Source organism: Hyla sarda, unplaced genomic scaffold (genome assembly GCF_029499605.1).
Source record: "Hyla sarda isolate aHylSar1 unplaced genomic scaffold, aHylSar1.hap1 scaffold_1748, whole genome shotgun sequence".
NCBI classification, from domain to species: Eukaryota; Metazoa; Chordata; class Amphibia; order Anura; family Hylidae; genus Hyla; species Hyla sarda.
Window position 1 is genome coordinate 1 of NW_026608391.1, and position 22,745 is coordinate 22,745.

General features: G+C 45.7%; 8 non-coding genes and 2 pseudogenes across 8 annotated transcripts; all 10 read right to left on the reverse strand.

Moving 5' to 3' along the window:
• Positions 1–1,009: 1,009 nt before the first annotated feature.
• LOC130312975 (U2 spliceosomal RNA) lies at positions 1,010–1,200 on the reverse strand. Its single transcript, XR_008861012.1, has one exon. It is a non-coding gene; the product is annotated as a U2 spliceosomal RNA (small nuclear RNA).
• A 2,082-nt stretch (positions 1,201–3,282) lies between these two features.
• On the reverse strand, positions 3,283–3,473 carry LOC130312987 (U2 spliceosomal RNA). Its single transcript, XR_008861023.1, has one exon. It is a non-coding gene; the product is annotated as a U2 spliceosomal RNA (small nuclear RNA).
• A 2,082-nt stretch (positions 3,474–5,555) lies between these two features.
• Positions 5,556–5,746, reverse strand: LOC130312999 (U2 spliceosomal RNA). The gene has a single exon (XR_008861034.1). It is a non-coding gene; the product is annotated as a U2 spliceosomal RNA (small nuclear RNA).
• A 2,096-nt stretch (positions 5,747–7,842) lies between these two features.
• On the reverse strand, positions 7,843–8,033 carry LOC130313008 (U2 spliceosomal RNA). Its single transcript, XR_008861040.1, has one exon. It is a non-coding gene; the product is annotated as a U2 spliceosomal RNA (small nuclear RNA).
• A 2,108-nt stretch (positions 8,034–10,141) lies between these two features.
• LOC130313006 (U2 spliceosomal RNA) lies at positions 10,142–10,312 on the reverse strand (annotated as a pseudogene).
• A 1,468-nt stretch (positions 10,313–11,780) lies between these two features.
• LOC130313007 (U2 spliceosomal RNA) lies at positions 11,781–11,917 on the reverse strand (annotated as a pseudogene).
• Positions 11,918–14,014: 2,097 nt separating this feature from the next.
• LOC130313009 (U2 spliceosomal RNA) lies at positions 14,015–14,205 on the reverse strand. The gene has a single exon (XR_008861041.1). It is a non-coding gene; the product is annotated as a U2 spliceosomal RNA (small nuclear RNA).
• A 2,102-nt stretch (positions 14,206–16,307) lies between these two features.
• LOC130312976 (U2 spliceosomal RNA) lies at positions 16,308–16,498 on the reverse strand. Its single transcript, XR_008861013.1, has one exon. It is a non-coding gene; the product is annotated as a U2 spliceosomal RNA (small nuclear RNA).
• A 2,088-nt stretch (positions 16,499–18,586) lies between these two features.
• On the reverse strand, positions 18,587–18,777 carry LOC130312977 (U2 spliceosomal RNA). Its single transcript, XR_008861014.1, has one exon. It is a non-coding gene; the product is annotated as a U2 spliceosomal RNA (small nuclear RNA).
• Positions 18,778–20,850: 2,073 nt separating this feature from the next.
• On the reverse strand, positions 20,851–21,041 carry LOC130312978 (U2 spliceosomal RNA). The gene has a single exon (XR_008861015.1). It is a non-coding gene; the product is annotated as a U2 spliceosomal RNA (small nuclear RNA).
• Positions 21,042–22,745: the final 1,704 nt, after the last annotated feature.

Sequence of the window (22,745 nt, forward strand, 5' to 3'; positions counted from 1 at the left end):
CATCAGTGCAGCAATGCTTATTCAATACCGCCAGCAGATGGAGACACTGGGGGATAATTTTCTAAGGATTTATACTGATTTTTCCTGTCTGAATTTGTCGCACAGAAAGTTGCAGGCCAAATATGTGTGACATTTCTGCGACTTTAGCTTCTAGAGCATTTTTACAACATTATACATAGGTGCTGAATACATAAAAAGCGACTGTTCAGCGACAGACAAGTCGCATCGGCTGAAAGTAGGCCAGAATGTCAGTCCATGTTGGAGCAGGTTTAGATACAGTCTAAAGCATAGATCTCAAAGTCTGTGCACAGAATTTAGCAAGGGCCTCGCACCTTCTGATGCATCAGGTAGGTGCACAATAGCATAGCCTAACCCTCTGTACTTTGGTCTATATTGATGCGGGACATAGACAGCCAGCTGATGACCAATCCATTAGTGCAATGGATGGCTGGAAGCATTTGTCTTTGCCTTTGCAATACCACAGAAGCAATGCATGGTCAATGTACAGCAATGACACACCTGTGTGAACAGCCAGGAGACCCCCCCCCCCCCATGTTATGTTACATAGTTACATAGTTAGTACGGTCGAAAAAAGACATATGTCCATCAAGTTCAACCAGGGAATTAAGGGGTAGGGGTGTGGCGCGATATTGGGGAAGGGATGAGATTTTATATTTCTTCATAAGCATTAATCTTATTTTGTCAATTAGGAACATTCAGCACCCACCCGCTATCAAGGCAGCTGCCTATCATGTCATGCCCTACCTGCACAGGTGTGCTGGCTACTCAAATGATCCAATTAAGGAGGCCATTTAGTCAGCAGCAGCAGAAGTCCTGTGCCTGGACGCTCCAACAGGGGCCAGACACAAGCAGAAGCAGCAGAAGCAGCAGCAGCACCACCTTTTGTTTTTTGGCTGCAGCAGCAGCAAGGCCCACAGGGCTGGCTAGCTGGCTAGCCAGCAAGCAGGTAGCAATGAAAGTAGGAATCTTTCTTTTTAACCCTGTAAGGGGGTGGTGCACTGTACCCGAAGATACTGCCATATCGGGTCAATGCATAGGGCGACGGAAGCAAGCTTCGAAATCGGCCCCCGTTCTCAAAAATCCATTTAATATATGGTCCCCAGATAGGGGACGTATCAGATATTAAACTGATAAGAACAGATACTACACTTGATCTTAGCCAAAAGGCCGAGAAGCGATAACCGTGAAAGGGGCGGGCCCAACAAGGTCCCCTTCATGGGCACTATCACTGCTTGCTGTCAGGGAGGCTGCCAGACAATTTTCCATGCACACTCTGGGCTGGGGGGCAGTCAACCACCAGTACACACAGCAGAACCTAAACCCATACCATTATTGCTAAGCAGCAAGACAGGGGCCCATTGCACTCCCACGGGGCCTTTTTAAATGCAATCCATAACCCGGATTTGCCAGGAACCCTTCTTACTCCTCCTACTTGCATGTGACACTGGGCTTAGGATCTGCATAGGAAACACACACACAAGCACACACCTACCTTTGTTGCCTGCAGATGCCTCCTTGGCTGTCCCCAAACGGTATCAAACCAACACCCACGGGAAGCTGTAAGCATAGAGGACATGCCTGCACCCCATTGGACTTACCTGTGTGGGTTAAATCCGGGTTATTTGACAACCTATGGCGGTGATGGTTCTGCTCAGGCAGAGCAGTGCTGATGCTCCTCATAAAGCTGTCGCTGCTGTGAAGGTTCTAGGTGACATCACAAATCCCTATGGTTACATACACAACAAAGCTGGGTTGTTGTTGTTTACACTCTGCAAGGCCTGTGGAAGTGAGTGACATCATAGCACTGTAGTTCTGAGGGTTCAAGATGGATGCAACAATCTCCTGTTGCTTCTATGAAGGCCGTAATAGACGACATCACCAAACAGCTCCATAGTCACATACACAGCAAAGGAGAGATGTTGTTTACACCTAGTGATGTCAGTGGTATTGAGTGACATCACAGCACAGTGCTAAGGCTCCTGGGCCTGGACACAGCAGCGGCTGCAATATCTCAACGGAGAATACGTTTATATCTATGTGTGTGTGTGCGCATATATATATATATATATATATATATATATATATTTCTCCGCCGAAATCACTTTTAAACCCATTTCCACCTTTTTTTCCCTTCTCTTCCTCTTACTTTTTTTTCACGTTTTTTTACGTTTTTCTCCTTTTCGCCTCTTTTCTGGGCGTATTATTCTTCTTTTTCTTCTTTTTTTTCGTCTAATGCATACCCCATCAGTGCAGCAATGCTTATTCAATACCGCCAGCAGATGGAGACACTGGGGGATAATTTTCTAAGGATTTATACTGATTTTTCCTGTCTGAATTTGTCGCACAGAAAGTTGCAGGCCAAATATGTGTGACATTTCTGCGACTTTAGCTTCTAGAGCATTTTTACAACATTATACATAGGTGCTGAATACATAAAAAGCGACTGTTCAGCGACAGACAAGTCGCATCGGCTGAAAGTAGGCCAGAATGTCAGTCCATGTTGGAGCAGGTTTAGATACAGTCTAAAGCATAGATCTCAAAGTCTGTGCACAGAATTTAGCAAGGGCCTCGCACCTTCTGATGCATCAGGTAGGTGCACAATAGCATAGCCTAACCCTCTGTACTTTGGTCTATATTGATGCGGGACATAGACAGCCAGCTGATGACCAATCCATTAGTGCAATGGATGGCTGGAAGCATTTGTCTTTGCCTTTGCAATACCACAGAAGCAATGCATGGTCAATGTACAGCAATGACACACCTGTGTGAACAGCCAGGAGACCCCCCCCCCCCCCCCCATGTTATGTTACATAGTTACATAGTTAGTACGGTCGAAAAAAGACATATGTCCATCAAGTTCAACCAGGGAATTAAGGGGTAGGGGTGTGCCGCGATATTGGGGAAGGGATGAGATTTTATATTTCTTCATAAGCATTAATCTTATTTTGTCAATTAGGAACATTCAGCACCCACCCGCTATCAAGGCAGCTGCCTATCATGTCATGCCCTACCTGCACAGGTGTGCTGGCTACTCAAATGATCCAATTAAGGAGGCCATTTAGTCAGCAGCAGCAGAAGTCCTGTGCCTGGACGCTCCAACAGGGGCCAGACACAAGCAGAAGCAGAAGCAGCAGAAGCAGCAGCAGCACCACCTTTTGTTTTTTGGCTGCAGCAGCAGCAAGGCCCACAGGGCTGGCTAGCTGGCTAGCCAGCAAGCAGGTAGCAATGAAAGTAGGAATCTTTCTTTTTAACCCTGTAAGGGGGTGGTGCACTGTACCCGAAGATACTGCCATATCGGGTCAATGCATAGGGCGACGGAAGCAAGCTTCGAAATCGGCCCCCGTTCTCAAAAATCCATTTAATATATGGTCCCCAGATAGGGGACGTATCAGATATTAAACTGATAAGAACAGATACTACACTTGATCTTAGCCAAAAGGCCGAGAAGCGATAACCGTGAAAGGGGCGGGCCCAACAAGGTCCCCTTCATGGGCACTATCACTGCTTGCTGTCAGGGAGGCTGCCAGACAATTTTCCATGCACACTCTGGGCTGGGGGGCAGTCAACCACCAGTACACACAGCAGAACCTAAACCCATACCATTATTGCTAAGCAGCAAGACAGGGGCCCATTGCACTCCCACGGGGCCTTTTTAAATGCAATCCATAACCCGGATTTGCCAGGAACCCTTCTTACTCCTCCTACTTGCATGTGACACTGGGCTTAGGATCTGCATAGGAAACACACACACAAGCACACACCTACCTTTGTTGCCTGCAGATGCCTCCTTGGCTGTCCCCAAACGGTATCAAACCAACACCCACGGGAAGCTGTAAGCATAGAGGACATGCCTGCACCCCATTGGACTTACCTGTGTGGGTTAAATCCGGGTTATTTGACAACCTATGGCGGTGATGGTTCTGCTCAGGCAGAGCAGTGCTGATGCTCCTCATAAAGCTGTCGCTGCTGTGAAGGTTCTAGGTGACATCACAAATCCCTATGGTTACATACACAACAAAGCTGGGTTGTTGTTGTTTACACTCTGCAAGGCCTGTGGAAGTGAGTGACATCATAGCACTGTAGTTCTGAGGGTTCAAGATGGATGCAACAATCTCCTGTTGCTTCTATGAAGGCCGTAATAGACGACATCACCAAACAGCTCCATAGTCACATACACAGCAAAGGAGAGATGTTGTTTACACCTAGTGATGTCAGTGGTATTGAGTGACATCACAGCACAGTGCTAAGGCTCCTGGGCCTGGACACAGCAGCGGCTGCAATATCTCAACGGAGAATACGTTTATATCTATGTGTGTGTGTGCGCATATATATATATATATATATATATATATATATATATATATATTTCTCCGCCGAAATCACTTTTAAACCCATTTCCACCTTTTTTTCCCTTCTCTTCCTCTTACTTTTTTTTCACGTTTTTTTACGTTTTTCTCCTTTTCGCCTCTTTTCTGGGCGTATTATTCTTCTTTTTCTTCTTTTTTTTCGTCTAATGCATACCCCATCAGTGCAGCAATGCTTATTCAATACCGCCAGCAGATGGAGACACTGGGGGATAATTTTCTAAGGATTTATACTGATTTTTCCTGTCTGAATTTGTCGCACAGAAAGTTGCAGGCCAAATATGTGTGACATTTCTGCGACTTTAGCTTCTAGAGCATTTTTACAACATTATACATAGGTGCTGAATACATAAAAAGCGACTGTTCAGCGACAGACAAGTCGCATCGGCTGAAAGTAGGCCAGAATGTCAGTCCATGTTGGAGCAGGTTTAGATACAGTCTAAAGCATAGATCTCAAAGTCTGTGCACAGAATTTAGCAAGGGCCTCGCACCTTCTGATGCATCAGGTAGGTGCACAATAGCATAGCCTAACCCTCTGTACTTTGGTCTATATTGATGCGGGACATAGACAGCCAGCTGATGACCAATCCATTAGTGCAATGGATGGCTGGAAGCATTTGTCTTTGCCTTTGCAATACCACAGAAGCAATGCATGGTCAATGTACAGCAATGACACACCTGTGTGAACAGCCAGGAGACCCCCCCCCCCCCCCATGTTATGTTACATAGTTACATAGTTAGTACGGTCGAAAAAAGACATATGTCCATCAAGTTCAACCAGGGAATTAAGGGGTAGGGGTGTGGCGCGATATTGGGGAAGGGATGAGATTTTATATTTCTTCATAAGCATTAATCTTATTTTGTCAATTAGGAACATTCAGCACCCACCCGCTATCAAGGCAGCTGCCTATCATGTCATGCCCTACCTGCACAGGTGTGCTGGCTACTCAAATGATCCAATTAAGGAGGCCATTTAGTCAGCAGCAGCAGAAGTCCTGTGCCTGGACGCTCCAACAGGGGCCAGACACAAGCAGAAGCAGCAGAAGCAGCAGCAGCACCACCTTTTGTTTTTTGGCTGCAGCAGCAGCAAGGCCCACAGGGCTGGCTAGCTGGCTAGCCAGCAAGCAGGTAGCAATGAAAGTAGGAATCTTTCTTTTTAACCCTGTAAGGGGGTGGTGCACTGTACCCGAAGATACTGCCATATCGGGTCAATGCATAGGGCGACGGAAGCAAGCTTCGAAATCGGCCCCCGTTCTCAAAAATCCATTTAATATATGGTCCCCAGATAGGGGACGTATCAGATATTAAACTGATAAGAACAGATACTACACTTGATCTTAGCCAAAAGGCCGAGAAGCGATAACCGTGAAAGGGGCGGGCCCAACAAGGTCCCCTTCATGGGCACTATCACTGCTTGCTGTCAGGGAGGCTGCCAGACAATTTTCCATGCACACTCTGGGCTGGGGGGCAGTCAACCACCAGTACACACAGCAGAACCTAAACCCATACCATTATTGCTAAGCAGCAAGACAGGGGCCCATTGCACTCCCACGGGGCCTTTTTAAATGCAATCCATAACCCGGATTTGCCAGGAACCCTTCTTACTCCTCCTACTTGCATGTGACACTGGGCTTAGGATCTGCATAGGAAACACACACACAAGCACACACCTACCTTTGTTGCCTGCAGATGCCTCCTTGGCTGTCCCCAAACGGTATCAAACCAACACCCACGGGAAGCTGTAAGCATAGAGGACATGCCTGCACCCCATTGGACTTACCTGTGTGGGTTAAATCCGGGTTATTTGACAACCTATGGCGGTGATGGTTCTGCTCAGGCAGAGCAGTGCTGATGCTCCTCATAAAGCTGTCGCTGCTGTGAAGGTTCTAGGTGACATCACAAATCCCTATGGTTACATACACAACAAAGCTGGGTTGTTGTTGTTTACACTCTGCAAGGCCTGTGGAAGTGAGTGACATCATAGCACTGTAGTTCTGAGGGTTCAAGATGGATGCAACAATCTCCTGTTGCTTCTATGAAGGCCGTAATAGACGACATCACCAAACAGCTCCATAGTCACATACACAGCAAAGGAGAGATGTTGTTTACACCTAGTGATGTCAGTGGTATTGAGTGACATCACAGCACAGTGCTAAGGCTCCTGGGCCTGGACACAGCAGCGGCTGCAATATCTCAACGGAGAATACGTTTATATCTATGTGTGTGTGTGCGCATATATATATATATATATATATATATATATATATATATATATATTTCTCCGCCGAAATCACTTTTAAACCCATTTCCACCTTTTTTTCCCTTCTCTTCCTCTTACTTTTTTTTCACGTTTTTTTACGTTTTTCTCCTTTTCGCCTCTTTTCTGGGCGTATTATTCTTCTTTTTCTTCTTTTTTTTCGTCTAATGCATACCCCATCAGTGCAGCAATGCTTATTCAATACCGCCAGCAGATGGAGACACTGGGGGATAATTTTCTAAGGATTTATACTGATTTTTCCTGTCTGAATTTGTCGCACAGAAAGTTGCAGGCCAAATATGTGTGACATTTCTGCGACTTTAGCTTCTAGAGCATTTTTACAACATTATACATAGGTGCTGAATACATAAAAAGCGACTGTTCAGCGACAGACAAGTCGCATCGGCTGAAAGTAGGCCAGAATGTCAGTCCATGTTGGAGCAGGTTTAGATACAGTCTAAAGCATAGATCTCAAAGTCTGTGCACAGAATTTAGCAAGGGCCTCGCACCTTCTGATGCATCAGGTAGGTGCACAATAGCATAGCCTAACCCTCTGTACTTTGGTCTATATTGATGCGGGACATAGACAGCCAGCTGATGACCAATCCATTAGTGCAATGGATGGCTGGAAGCATTTGTCTTTGCCTTTGCAATACCACAGAAGCAATGCATGGTCAATGTACAGCAATGACACACCTGTGTGAACAGCCAGGAGACCCCCCCCCCCACCCCCCCCCATGTTATGTTACATAGTTACATAGTTAGTACGGTCGAAAAAAGACATATGTCCATCAAGTTCAACCAGGGAATTAAGGGGTAGGGGTGTGGCGCGATATTGGGGAAGGGATGAGATTTTATATTTCTTCATAAGCATTAATCTTATTTTGTCAATTAGGAACATTCAGCACCCACCCGCTATCAAGGCAGCTGCCTATCATGTCATGCCCTACCTGCACAGGTGTGCTGGCTACTCAAATGATCCAATTAAGGAGGCCATTTAGTCAGCAGCAGCAGAAGTCCTGTGCCTGGACGCTCCAACAGGGGCCAGACACAAGCAGAAGCAGAAGCAGCAGAAGCAGCAGCAGCACCACCTTTTGTTTTTTGGCTGCAGCAGCAGCAAGGCCCACAGGGCTGGCTAGCTGGCTAGCCAGCAAGCAGGTAGCAATGAAAGTAGGAATCTTTCTTTTTAACCCTGTAAGGGGGTGGTGCACTGTACCCGAAGATACTGCCATATCGGGTCAATGCATAGGGCGACGGAAGCAAGCTTCGAAATCGGCCCCCGTTCTCAAAAATCCATTTAATATATGGTCCCCAGATAGGGGACGTATCAGATATTAAACTGATAAGAACAGATACTACACTTGATCTTAGCCAAAAGGCCGAGAAGCGATAACCGTGAAAGGGGCGGGCCCAACAAGGTCCCCTTCATGGGCACTATCACTGCTTGCTGTCAGGGAGGCTGCCAGACAATTTTCCATGCACACTCTGGGCTGGGGGGCAGTCAACCACCAGTACACACAGCAGAACCTAAACCCATACCATTATTGCTAAGCAGCAAGACAGGGGCCCATTGCACTCCCACGGGGCCTTTTTAAATGCAATCCATAACCCGGATTTGCCAGGAACCCTTCTTACTCCTCCTACTTGCATGTGACACTGGGCTTAGGATCTGCATAGGAAACACACACACAAGCACACACCTACCTTTGTTGCCTGCAGATGCCTCCTTGGCTGTCCCCAAACGGTATCAAACCAACACCCACGGGAAGCTGTAAGCATAGAGGACATGCCTGCACCCCATTGGACTTACCTGTGTGGGTTAAATCCGGGTTATTTGACAACCTATGGCGGTGATGGTTCTGCTCAGGCAGAGCAGTGCTGATGCTCCTCATAAAGCTGTCGCTGCTGTGAAGGTTCTAGGTGACATCACAAATCCCTATGGTTACATACACAACAAAGCTGGGTTGTTGTTGTTTACACTCTGCAAGGCCTGTGGAAGTGAGTGACATCATAGCACTGTAGTTCTGAGGGTTCAAGATGGATGCAACAATCTCCTGTTGCTTCTATGAAGGCCGTAATAGACGACATCACCAAACAGCTCCATAGTCACATACACAGCAAAGGAGAGATGTTGTTTACACCTAGTGATGTCAGTGGTATTGAGTGACATCACAGCACAGTGCTAAGGCTCCTGGGCCTGGACACAGCAGCGGCTGCAATATCTCAACGGAGAATACGTTTATATCTATGTGTGTGTGTGCGCATATATATATACATATATATATATATATATATATATATATATATATATATATATATTTCTCCGCCGAAATCACTTTTAAACCCATTTCCACCTTTTTTTCCCTTCTCTTCCTCTTACTTTTTTTTCACGTTTTTTTACGTTTTTCTCCTTTTCGCCTCTTTTCTGGGCGTATTATTCTTCTTTTTCTTCTTTTTTTTCGTCTAATGCATACCCCATCAGTGCAGCAATGCTTATTCAATACCGCCAGCAGATGGAGACACTGGGGGATAATTTTCTAAGGATTTATACTGATTTTTCCTGTCTGAATTTGTCGCACAGAAAGTTGCAGGCCAAATATGTGTGACATTTCTGCGACTTTAGCTTCTAGAGCATTTTTACAACATTATACATAGGTGCTGAATACATAAAAAGCGACTGTTCAGCGACAGACAAGTCGCATCGGCTGAAAGTAGGCCAGAATGTCAGTCCATGTTGGAGCAGGTTTAGATACAGTCTAAAGCATAGATCTCAAAGTCTGTGCACAGAATTTAGCAAGGGCCTCGCACCTTCTGATGCATCAGGTAGGTGCACAATAGCATAGCCTAACCCTCTGTACTTTGGTCTATATTGATGCGGGACATAGACAGCCAGCTGATGACCAATCCATTAGTGCAATGGATGGCTGGAAGCATTTGTCTTTGCCTTTGCAATACCACAGAAGCAATGCATGGTCAATGTACAGCAATGACACACCTGTGTGAACAGCCAGGAGACCCCCCCCCCCCCCCCCCCCCATGTTATGTTACATAGTTACATAGTTAGTACGGTCGAAAAAAGACATATGTCCATCAAGTTCAACCAGGGAATTAAGGGGTAGGGGTGTGGCGCGATATTGGGGAAGGGATGAGATTTTATATTTCTTCATAAGCATTAATCTTATTTTGTCAATTAGGAACATTCAGCACCCACCCGCTATCAAGGCAGCTGCCTATCATGTCATGCCCTACCTGCACAGGTGTGCTGGCTACTCAAATTATCCAATTAAGGAGGCCATTTAGTCAGCAGCAGCAGAAGTCCTGTGCCTGGACGCTCCAACAGGGGCCAGACACAAGCAGAAGCAGAAGCAGCAGAAGCAGCAGCAGCACCACCTTTTGTTTTTTGGCTGCAGCAGCAGCAAGGCCCACAGGGCTGGCTAGCTGGCTAGCCAGCAAGCAGGTAGCAATGAAAGTAGGAATCTTTCTTTTTAACCCTGTAAGGGGGTGGTGCACTGTACCCGAAGATACTGCCATATCGGGTCAATGCATAGGGCGACGGAAGCAAGCTTCGAAATCGGCCCCCGTTCTCAAAAATCCATTTAATATATGGTCCCCAGATAGGGGACGTATCAGATATTAAACTGATAAGAACAGATTTTTTTTTTTAAGTTAGCCCTCAGAACTCAATCAGAGCTCCAAGATCTTATATGGACTCGATTGTTTTGTTCATCATCAGGTAACACTTTTATTTATTCCTAAAAAAAGACAAATTGAAATAAAATATTATAACAACAATAAAAATAATAAACATTCCAAAATTATAACAAATTCATTCCCTTTCTCCGGGCGTAAACTGCCAAGTAATCAATTAAACCATAGGTTAAGCTTCCTTTTTCCATTTCCCTTTTTACTGGGATGGCCAACCAGGCCGGTATTTTATAAGTTACCATAAATCGATCCACGTCAGGGCGAAAAGAATCATAAACTTTGTTTCTTACTGCAGGCAACTGGGCTTTAAAGGTGGATAATAGATCATCCAGGTCCTGTAAGAACAATTCTCTTTCCTCATCTGGAGCTCTCTCCAAAATAGTTTGGAAAGACCCTGAATATCCTCTTAAATCTCTCACCGGCTCTTCATTTTTCTTTTTACTCTTATGCTCTCCAATGTTCTTTTCTTCTACTATCATCTCTTTTCCAACAATTTTTGGCTCTTGGGTTACCACTTCCTTATCTTTTCTCACAGATCTTTTAATTTCTGGCTCTTGTTCAGAAACTTCTTCTTCTCTTTTCTTCTTCCTCTTTGGACAGTTCACATACATGTGACCAATTTTGTTACATAAATTACATTTACTTTTTTGGCTACAGGATTCGATTTCATGACCTTCTTTTTGGCATTTTTGGCACCACATTGAGGTGCACTCTTCCTTTAAATGGCCATATTTCTTGCATTTTCTACAGAAATTCTGCATACCTGCAAAAAACATATCTCCATTGATAACCCCTATTTTAAAACGGGCAGGGGGATAAAGAACTCTTCCATCTGCGTCTTCCTTGAACTTTACTTTAAATCTCCACTTTGTTGTCCAGACTCCATACTGATTATAAATTTTCCCAAGTGGCGCAATTTCCTCACAAAATTGGGTCAAAAGAATTATAATATCCTCCTCAGGGACGTAAGGACTATACATCCTCACCGTTAAAATTCTTTCTCTCCTGGGAAAGTGGGGAATGACTTCCACGCCCTCCCACACTGGATCAGACTTGATTGTCTCAAATTTCTTCCAAAATAAATCATAATCCTCTTCGGAAACCAAAATAACATCAAAGCACCCTTTCTTTGGAAATTCCAACATGGAAAGGATTTGTGTCTTTGCAATTTCCAAAACTCCAAAAAGAATTTCCTCCATTACAAAGGAAAGTCCTCTTCTTTTCTTCTCAAGGTCTTTCAGCAGGATCCGGACCCCATTCTTGATCTTCCCAAAAAAAGGAACCTCCTCTCCAACAGATTGAGAGGTGTCCATGATCTCTTCCATCTTCAATAGGCGTGTCCAGGCAGGGACAGAAAAACACTCCCCCACCAAAGAGTGGGCAGTGAAGGGTGATCGCCTCCCGTTGTCTGGGGACTAAGCCGGCTCCCTAATAGCAGCAGGGGGGTGAAGTCCCTCCGTTAAGAAGGACGATCCCCCCAGGCCAAGGAGCCGGGTACCCCAGACACCCTCTGACCAGACCAAGTGAGCAGATACTACACTTGATCTTAGCCAAAAGGCCGAGAAGCGATAACCGTGAAAGGGGCGGGCCCAACAAGGTCCCCTTCATGGGCACTATCACTGCTTGCTGTCAGGGAGGCTGCCAGACAATTTTCCATGCACACTCTGGGCTGGGGGGCAGTCAACCACCAGTACACACAGCAGAACCTAAACCCATACCATTATTGCTAAGCAGCAAGACAGGGGCCCATTGCACTCCCACGGGGCCTTTTTAAATGCAATCCATAACCCGGATTTGCCAGGAACCCTTCTTACTCCTCCTACTTGCATGTGACACTGGGCTTAGGATCTGCATAGGAAACACACACACAAGCACACACCTACCTTTGTTGCCTGCAGATGCCTCCTTGGCTGTCCCCAAACGGTATCAAACCAACACCCACGGGAAGCTGTAAGCATAGAGGACATGCCTGCACCCCATTGGACTTACCTGTGTGGGTTAAATCCGGGTTATTTGACAACCTATGGCGGTGATGGTTCTGCTCAGGCAGAGCAGTGCTGATGCTCCTCATAAAGCTGTCGCTGCTGTGAAGGTTCTAGGTGACATCACAAATCCCTATGGTTACATACACAACAAAGCTGGGTTGTTGTTGTTTACACTCTGCAAGGCCTGTGGAAGTGAGTGACATCATAGCACTGTAGTTCTGAGGGTTCAAGATGGATGCAACAATCTCCTGTTGCTTCTATGAAGGCCGTAATAGACGACATCACCAAACAGCTCCATAGTCACATACACAGCAAAGGAGAGATGTTGTTTACACCTAGTGATGTCAGTGGTATTGAGTGACATCACAGCACAGTGCTAAGGCTCCTGGGCCTGGACACAGCAGCGGCTGCAATATCTCAACGGAGAATACGTTTATATCTATGTGTGTGTGTGCGCATATATATATATATATATATATATATATATATATATATATATATATATATATTTCTCCGCCGAAATCACTTTTAAACCCATTTCCACCTTTTTTTCCCTTCTCTTCCTCTTACTTTTTTTTCACGTTTTTTTACGTTTTTCTCCTTTTCGCCTCTTTTCTGGGCGTATTATTCTTCTTTTTCTTCTTTTTTTTCGTCTAATGCATACCCCATCAGTGCAGCAATGCTTATTCAATACCGCCAGCAGATGGAGACACTGGGGGATAATTTTCTAAGGATTTATACTGATTTTTCCTGTCTGAATTTGTCGCACAGAAAGTTGCAGGCCAAATATGTGTGACATTTCTGCGACTTTAGCTTCTAGAGCATTTTTACAACATTATACATAGGTGCTGAATACATAAAAAGCGACTGTTCAGCGACAGACAAGTCGCATCGGCTGAAAGTAGGCCAGAATGTCAGTCCATGTTGGAGCAGGTTTAGATACAGTCTAAAGCATAGATCTCAAAGTCTGTGCACAGAATTTAGCAAGGGCCTCGCACCTTCTGATGCATCAGGTAGGTGCACAATAGCATAGCCTAACCCTCTGTACTTTGGTCTATATTGATGCGGGACATAGACAGCCAGCTGATGACCAATCCATTAGTGCAATGGATGGCTGGAAGCATTTGTCTTTGCCTTTGCAATACCACAGAAGCAATGCATGGTCAATGTACAGCAATGACACACCTGTGTGAACAGCCAGGAGACCCCCCCCCCCCCCATGTTATGTTACATAGTTACATAGTTAGTACGGTCGAAAAAAGACATATGTCCATCAAGTTCAACCAGGGAATTAAGGGGTAGGGGTGTGGCGCGATATTGGGGAAGGGATGAGATTTTATATTTCTTCATAAGCATTAATCTTATTTTGTCAATTAGGAACATTCAGCACCCACCCGCTATCAAGGCAGCTGCCTATCATGTCATGCCCTACCTGCACAGGTGTGCTGGCTACTCAAATGATCCAATTAAGGAGGCCATTTAGTCAGCAGCAGCAGAAGTCCTGTGCCTGGACGCTCCAACAGGGGCCAGACACAAGCAGAAGCAGAAGCAGCAGAAGCAGCAGCAGCACCACCTTTTGTTTTTTGGCTGCAGCAGCAGCAAGGCCCACAGGGCTGGCTAGCTGGCTAGCCAGCAAGCAGGTAGCAATGAAAGTAGGAATCTTTCTTTTTAACCCTGTAAGGGGGTGGTGCACTGTACCCGAAGATACTGCCATATCGGGTCAATGCATAGGGCGACGGAAGCAAGCTTCGAAATCGGCCCCCGTTCTCAAAAATCCATTTAATATATGGTCCCCAGATAGGGGACGTATCAGATATTAAACTGATAAGAACAGATACTACACTTGATCTTAGCCAAAAGGCCGAGAAGCGATAACCGTGAAAGGGGCGGGCCCAACAAGGTCCCCTTCATGGGCACTATCACTGCTTGCTGTCAGGGAGGCTGCCAGACAATTTTCCATGCACACTCTGGGCTGGGGGGCAGTCAACCACCAGTACACACAGCAGAACCTAAACCCATACCATTATTGCTAAGCAGCAAGACAGGGGCCCATTGCACTCCCACGGGGCCTTTTTAAATGCAATCCATAACCCGGATTTGCCAGGAACCCTTCTTACTCCTCCTACTTGCATGTGACACTGGGCTTAGGATCTGCATAGGAAACACACACACAAGCACACACCTACCTTTGTTGCCTGCAGATGCCTCCTTGGCTGTCCCCAAACGGTATCAAACCAACACCCACGGGAAGCTGTAAGCATAGAGGACATGCCTGCACCCCATTGGACTTACCTGTGTGGGTTAAATCCGGGTTATTTGACAACCTATGGCGGTGATGGTTCTGCTCAGGCAGAGCAGTGCTGATGCTCCTCATAAAGCTGTCGCTGCTGTGAAGGTTCTAGGTGACATCACAAATCCCTATGGTTACATACACAACAAAGCTGGGTTGTTGTTGTTTACACTCTGCAAGGCCTGTGGAAGTGAGTGACATCATAGCACTGTAGTTCTGAGGGTTCAAGATGGATGCAACAATCTCCTGTTGCTTCTATGAAGGCCGTAATAGACGACATCACCAAACAGCTCCATAGTCACATACACAGCAAAGGAGAGATGTTGTTTACACCTAGTGATGTCAGTGGTATTGAGTGACATCACAGCACAGTGCTAAGGCTCCTGGGCCTGGACACAGCAGCGGCTGCAATATCTCAACGGAGAATACGTTTATATCTATGTGTGTGTGTGCGCATATATATATATATATATATATATATATATATATATATATATATATATATATTTCTCCGCCGAAATCACTTTTAAACCCATTTCCACCTTTTTTTCCCTTCTCTTCCTCTTACTTTTTTTTCACGTTTTTTTACGTTTTTCTCCTTTTCGCCTCTTTTCTGGGCGTATTATTCTTCTTTTTCTTCTTTTTTTTCGTCTAATGCATACCCCATCAGTGCAGCAATGCTTATTCAATACCGCCAGCAGATGGAGACACTGGGGGATAATTTTCTAAGGATTTATACTGATTTTTCCTGTCTGAATTTGTCGCACAGAAAGTTGCAGGCCAAATATGTGTGACATTTCTGCGACTTTAGCTTCTAGAGCATTTTTACAACATTATACATAGGTGCTGAATACATAAAAAGCGACTGTTCAGCGACAGACAAGTCGCATCGGCTGAAAGTAGGCCAGAATGTCAGTCCATGTTGGAGCAGGTTTAGATACAGTCTAAAGCATAGATCTCAAAGTCTGTGCACAGAATTTAGCAAGGGCCTCGCACCTTCTGATGCATCAGGTAGGTGCACAATAGCATAGCCTAACCCTCTGTACTTTGGTCTATATTGATGCGGGACATAGACAGCCAGCTGATGACCAATCCATTAGTGCAATGGATGGCTGGAAGCATTTGTCTTTGCCTTTGCAATACCACAGAAGCAATGCATGGTCAATGTACAGCAATGACACACCTGTGTGAACAGCTAGGAGACACCCCCCCCCCCCCCCCCATGTTATGTTACATAGTTACATAGTTAGTACGGTCGAAAAAAGACATATGTCCATCAAGTTCAACCAGGGAATTAAGGGGTAGGGGTGTGGCGCGATATTGGGGAAGGGATGAGATTTTATATTTCTTCATAAGCATTAATCTTATTTTGTCAATTAGGAACATTCAGCACCCACCCGCTATCAAGGCAGCTGCCTATCATGTCATGCCCTACCTGCACAGGTGTGCTGGCTACTCAAATGATCCAATTAAGGAGGCCATTTAGTCAGCAGCAGCAGAAGTCCTGTGCCTGGACGCTCCAACAGGGGCCAGACACAAGCAGAAGCAGAAGCAGCAGAAGCAGCAGCAGCACCACCTTTTGTTTTTTGGCTGCAGCAGCAGCAAGGCCCACAGGGCTGGCTAGCTGGCTAGCCAGCAAGCAGGTAGCAATGAAAGTAGGAATCTTTCTTTTTAACCCTGTAAGGGGGTGGTGCACTGTACCCGAAGATACTGCCATATCGGGTCAATGCATAGGGCGACGGAAGCAAGCTTCGAAATCGGCCCCCGTTCTCAAAAATCCATTTAATATATGGTCCCCAGATAGGGGACGTATCAGATATTAAACTGATAAGAACAGATACTACACTTGATCTTAGCCAAAAGGCCGAGAAGCGATAACCGTGAAAGGGGCGGGCCCAACAAGGTCCCCTTCATGGGCACTATCACTGCTTGCTGTCAGGGAGGCTGCCAGACAATTTTCCATGCACACTCTGGGCTGGGGGGCAGTCAACCACCAGTACACACAGCAGAACCTAAACCCATACCATTATTGCTAAGCAGCAAGACAGGGGCCCATTGCACTCCCACGGGGCCTTTTTAAATGCAATCCATAACCCGGATTTGCCAGGAACCCTTCTTACTCCTCCTACTTGCATGTGACACTGGGCTTAGGATCTGCATAGGAAACACACACACAAGCACACACCTACCTTTGTTGCCTGCAGATGCCTCCTTGGCTGTCCCCAAACGGTATCAAACCAACACCCACGGGAAGCTGTAAGCATAGAGGACATGCCTGCACCCCATTGGACTTACCTGTGTGGGTTAAATCCGGGTTATTTGACAACCTATGGCGGTGATGGTTCTGCTCAGGCAGAGCAGTGCTGATGCTCCTCATAAAGCTGTCGCTGCTGTGAAGGTTCTAGGTGACATCACAAATCCCTATGGTTACATACACAACAAAGCTGGGTTGTTGTTGTTTACACTCTGCAAGGCCTGTGGAAGTGAGTGACATCATAGCACTGTAGTTCTGAGGGTTCAAGATGGATGCAACAATCTCCTGTTGCTTCTATGAAGGCCGTAATAGACGACATCACCAAACAGCTCCATAGTCACATACACAGCAAAGGAGAGATGTTGTTTACACCTAGTGATGTCAGTGGTATTGAGTGACATCACAGCACAGTGCTAAGGCTCCTGGGCCTGGACACAGCAGCGGCTGCAATATCTCAACGGAGAATACGTTTATATCTATGTGTGTGTGTGCGCATATATATATATATATATATATATATATATATATATATATATATATATATCTCCGCCGAAATCACTTTTAAACCCATTTCCACCTTTTTTTCCCTTCTCTTCCTCTTACTTTTTTTTCACGTTTTTTTACGTTTTTCTCCTTTTCGCCTCTTTTCTGGGCGTATTATTCTTCTTTTTCTTCTTTTTTTTCGTCTAATGCATACCCCATCAGTGCAGCAATGCTTATTCAATACCGCCAGCAGATGGAGACACTGGGGGATAATTTTCTAAGGATTTATACTGATTTTTCCTGTCTGAATTTGTCGCACAGAAAGTTGCAGGCCAAATATGTGTGACATTTCTGCGACTTTAGCTTCTAGAGCATTTTTACAACATTATACATAGGTGCTGAATACATAAAAAGCGACTGTTCAGCGACAGACAAGTCGCATCGGCTGAAAGTAGGCCAGAATGTCAGTCCATGTTGGAGCAGGTTTAGATACAGTCTAAAGCATAGATCTCAAAGTCTGTGCACAGAATTTAGCAAGGGCCTCGCACCTTCTGATGCATCAGGTAGGTGCACAATAGCATAGCCTAACCCTCTGTACTTTGGTCTATATTGATGCGGGACATAGACAGCCAGCTGATGACCAATCCATTAGTGCAATGGATGGCTGGAAGCATTTGTCTTTGCCTTTGCAATACCACAGAAGCAATGCATGGTCAATGTACAGCAATGACACACCTGTGTGAACAGCCAGGAGACCCCCCCCCCCCCCCATGTTATGTTACATAGTTACATAGTTAGTACGGTCGAAAAAAGACATATGTCCATCAAGTTCAACCAGGGAATTAAGGGGTAGGGGTGTGGCGCGATATTGGGGAAGGGATGAGATTTTATATTTCTTCATAAGCATTAATCTTATTTTGTCAATTAGGAACATTCAGCACCCACCCGCTATCAAGGCAGCTGCCTATCATGTCATGCCCTACCTGCACAGGTGTGCTGGCTACTCAAATGATCCAATTAAGGAGGCCATTTAGTCAGCAGCAGCAGAAGTCCTGTGCCTGGACGCTCCAACAGGGGCCAGACACAAGCAGAAGCAGCAGAAGCAGCAGCAGCACCACCTTTTGTTTTTTGGCTGCAGCAGCAGCAAGGCCCACAGGGCTGGCTAGCTGGCTAGCCAGCAAGCAGGTAGCAATGAAAGTAGGAATCTTTCTTTTTAACCCTGTAAGGGGGTGGTGCACTGTACCCGAAGATACTGCCATATCGGGTCAATGCATAGGGCGACGGAAGCAAGCTTCGAAATCGGCCCCCGTTCTCAAAAATCCATTTAATATATGGTCCCCAGATAGGGGACGTATCAGATATTAAACTGATAAGAACAGATACTACACTTGATCTTAGCCAAAAGGCCGAGAAGCGATAACCGTGAAAGGGGCGGGCCCAACAAGGTCCCCTTCATGGGCACTATCACTGCTTGCTGTCAGGGAGGCTGCCAGACAATTTTCCATGCACACTCTGGGCTGGGGGGCAGTCAACCACCAGTACACACAGCAGAACCTAAACCCATACCATTATTGCTAAGCAGCAAGACAGGGGCCCATTGCACTCCCACGGGGCCTTTTTAAATGCAATCCATAACCCGGATTTGCCAGGAACCCTTCTTACTCCTCCTACTTGCATGTGACACTGGGCTTAGGATCTGCATAGGAAACACACACACAAGCACACACCTACCTTTGTTGCCTGCAGATGCCTCCTTGGCTGTCCCCAAACGGTATCAAACCAACACCCACGGGAAGCTGTAAGCATAGAGGACATGCCTGCACCCCATTGGACTTACCTGTGTGGGTTAAATCCGGGTTATTTGACAACCTATGGCGGTGATGGTTCTGCTCAGGCAGAGCAGTGCTGATGCTCCTCATAAAGCTGTCGCTGCTGTGAAGGTTCTAGGTGACATCACAAATCCCTATGGTTACATACACAACAAAGCTGGGTTGTTGTTGTTTACACTCTGCAAGGCCTGTGGAAGTGAGTGACATCATAGCACTGTAGTTCTGAGGGTTCAAGATGGATGCAACAATCTCCTGTTGCTTCTATGAAGGCCGTAATAGACGACATCACCAAACAGCTCCATAGTCACATACACAGCAAAGGAGAGATGTTGTTTACACCTAGTGATGTCAGTGGTATTGAGTGACATCACAGCACAGTGCTAAGGCTCCTGGGCCTGGACACAGCAGCGGCTGCAATATCTCAACGGAGAATACGTTTATATCTATGTGTGTGTGTGCGCATATATATATATATATATATATATATATATATATATATATATATATTTCTCCGCCGAAATCACTTTTAAACCCATTTCCACCTTTTTTTCCCTTCTCTTCCTCTTACTTTTTTTTCACGTTTTTTTACGTTTTTCTCCTTTTCGCCTCTTTTCTGGGCGTATTATTCTTCTTTTTCTTCTTTTTTTTCGTCTAATGCATACCCCATCAGTGCAGCAATGCTTATTCAATACCGCCAGCAGATGGAGACACTGGGGGATAATTTTCTAAGGATTTATACTGATTTTTCCTGTCTGAATTTGTCGCACAGAAAGTTGCAGGCCAAATATGTGTGACATTTCTGCGACTTTAGCTTCTAGAGCATTTTTACAACATTATACATAGGTGCTGAATACATAAAAAGCGACTGTTCAGCGACAGACAAGTCGCATCGGCTGAAAGTAGGCCAGAATGTCAGTCCATGTTGGAGCAGGTTTAGATACAGTCTAAAGCATAGATCTCAAAGTCTGTGCACAGAATTTAGCAAGGGCCTCGCACCTTCTGATGCATCAGGTAGGTGCACAATAGCATAGCCTAACCCTCTGTACTTTGGTCTATATTGATGCGGGACATAGACAGCCAGCTGATGACCAATCCATTAGTGCAATGGATGGCTGGAAGCATTTGTCTTTGCCTTTGCAATACCACAGAAGCAATGCATGGTCAATGTACAGCAATGACACACCTGTGTGAACAGCCAGGAGACCCCCCCCCCCCCCCCATGTTATGTTACATAGTTACATAGTTAGTACGGTCGAAAAAAGACATATGTCCATCAAGTTCAACCAGGGAATTAAGGGGTAGGGGTGTGGCGCGATATTGGGGAAGGGATGAGATTTTATATTTCTTCATAAGCATTAATCTTATTTTGTCAATTAGGAACATTCAGCACCCACCCGCTATCAAGGCAGCTGCCTATCATGTCATGCCCTACCTGCACAGGTGTGCTGGCTACTCAAATGATCCAATTAAGGAGGCCATTTAGTCAGCAGCAGCAGAAGTCCTGTGCCTGGACGCTCCAACAGGGGCCAGACACAAGCAGAAGCAGAAGCAGCAGAAGCAGCAGAAGCAGCAGCAGCAGCAAGGCCCACAGGGCTGGCTAGCTGGCTAGCCAGCAAGCAGGTAGCAATGAAAGTAGGAATCTTTCTTTTTAACCCTGTAAGGGGGTGGTGCACTGTACCCGAAGATACTGCCATATCGGGTCAATGCATAGGGCGACGGAAGCAAGCTTCGAAATCGGCCCCCGTTCTCAAAAATCCATTTAATATATGGTCCCCAGATAGGGGACGTATCAGATATTAAACTGATAAGAACAGATACTACACTTGATCTTAGCCAAAAGGCCGAGAAGCGATAACCGTGAAAGGGGCGGGCCCAACAAGGTCCCCTTCATGGGCACTATCACTGCTTGCTGTCAGGGAGGCTGCCAGACAATTTTCCATGCACACTCTGGGCTGGGGGGCAGTCAACCACCAGTACACACAGCAGAACCTAAACCCATACCATTATTGCTAAGCAGCAAGACAGGGGCCCATTGCACTCCCACGGGGCCTTTTTAAATGCAATCCATAACCCGGATTTGCCAGGAACCCTTCTTACTCCTCCTACTTGCATGTGACACTGGGCTTAGGATCTGCATAGGAAACACACACACAAGCACACACCTACCTTTGTTGCCTGCAGATGCCTCCTTGGCTGTCCCCAAACGGTATCAAACCAACACCCACGGGAAGCTGTAAGCATAGAGGACATGCCTGCACCCCATTGGACTTACCTGTGTGGGTTAAATCCGGGTTATTTGACAACCTATGGCGGTGATGGTTCTGCTCAGGCAGAGCAGTGCTGATGCTCCTCATAAAGCTGTCGCTGCTGTGAAGGTTCTAGGTGACATCACAAATCCCTATGGTTACATACACAACAAAGCTGGGTTGTTGTTGTTTACACTCTGCAAGGCCTGTGGAAGTGAGTGACATCATAGCACTGTAGTTCTGAGGGTTCAAGATGGATGCAACAATCTCCTGTTGCTTCTATGAAGGCCGTAATAGACGACATCACCAAACAGCTCCATAGTCACATACACAGCAAAGGAGAGATGTTGTTTACACCTAGTGATGTCAGTGGTATTGAGTGACATCACAGCACAGTGCTAAGGCTCCTGGGCCTGGACACAGCAGCGGCTGCAATATCTCAACGGAGAATACGTTTATATCTATGTGTGTGTGTGCGCATATATATATATATATATATATATATATATATATATATATATATTCTCCGCCGAAATCACTTTTAAACCCATTTCCACCTTTTTTTCCCTTCTCTTCCTCTTACTTTTTTTTCACGTTTTTTTACGTTTTTCTCCTTTTCGCCTCTTTTCTGGGCGTATTATTCTTCTTTTTCTTCTTTTTTTTCGTCTAATGCATACCCCATCAGTGCAGCAATGCTTATTCAATACCGCCAGCAGATGGAGACACTGGGGGATAATTTTCTAAGGATTTATACTGATTTTTCCTGTCTGAATTTGTCGCACAGAAAGTTGCAGGCCAAATATGTGTGACATTTCTGCGACTTTAGCTTCTAGAGCATTTTTACAACATTATACATAGGTGCTGAATACATAAAAAGCGACTGTTCAGCGACAGACAAGTCGCATCGGCTGAAAGTAGGCCAGAATGTCAGTCCATGTTGGAGCAGGTTTAGATACAGTCTAAAGCATAGATCTCAAAGTCTGTGCACAGAATTTAGCAAGGGCCTCGCACCTTCTGATGCATCAGGTAGGTGCACAATAGCATAGCCTAACCCTCTGTACTTTGGTCTATATTGATGCGGGACATAGACAGCCAGCTGATGACCAATCCATTAGTGCAATGGATGGCTGGAAGCATTTGTCTTTGCCTTTGCAATACCACAGAAGCAATGCATGGTCAATGTACAGCAATGACACACCTGTGTGAACAGCCAGGAGACCCCCCCCCCCCCATGTTATGTTACATAGTTACATAGTTAGTACGGTCGAAAAAAGACATATGTCCATCAAGTTCAACCAGGGAATTAAGGGG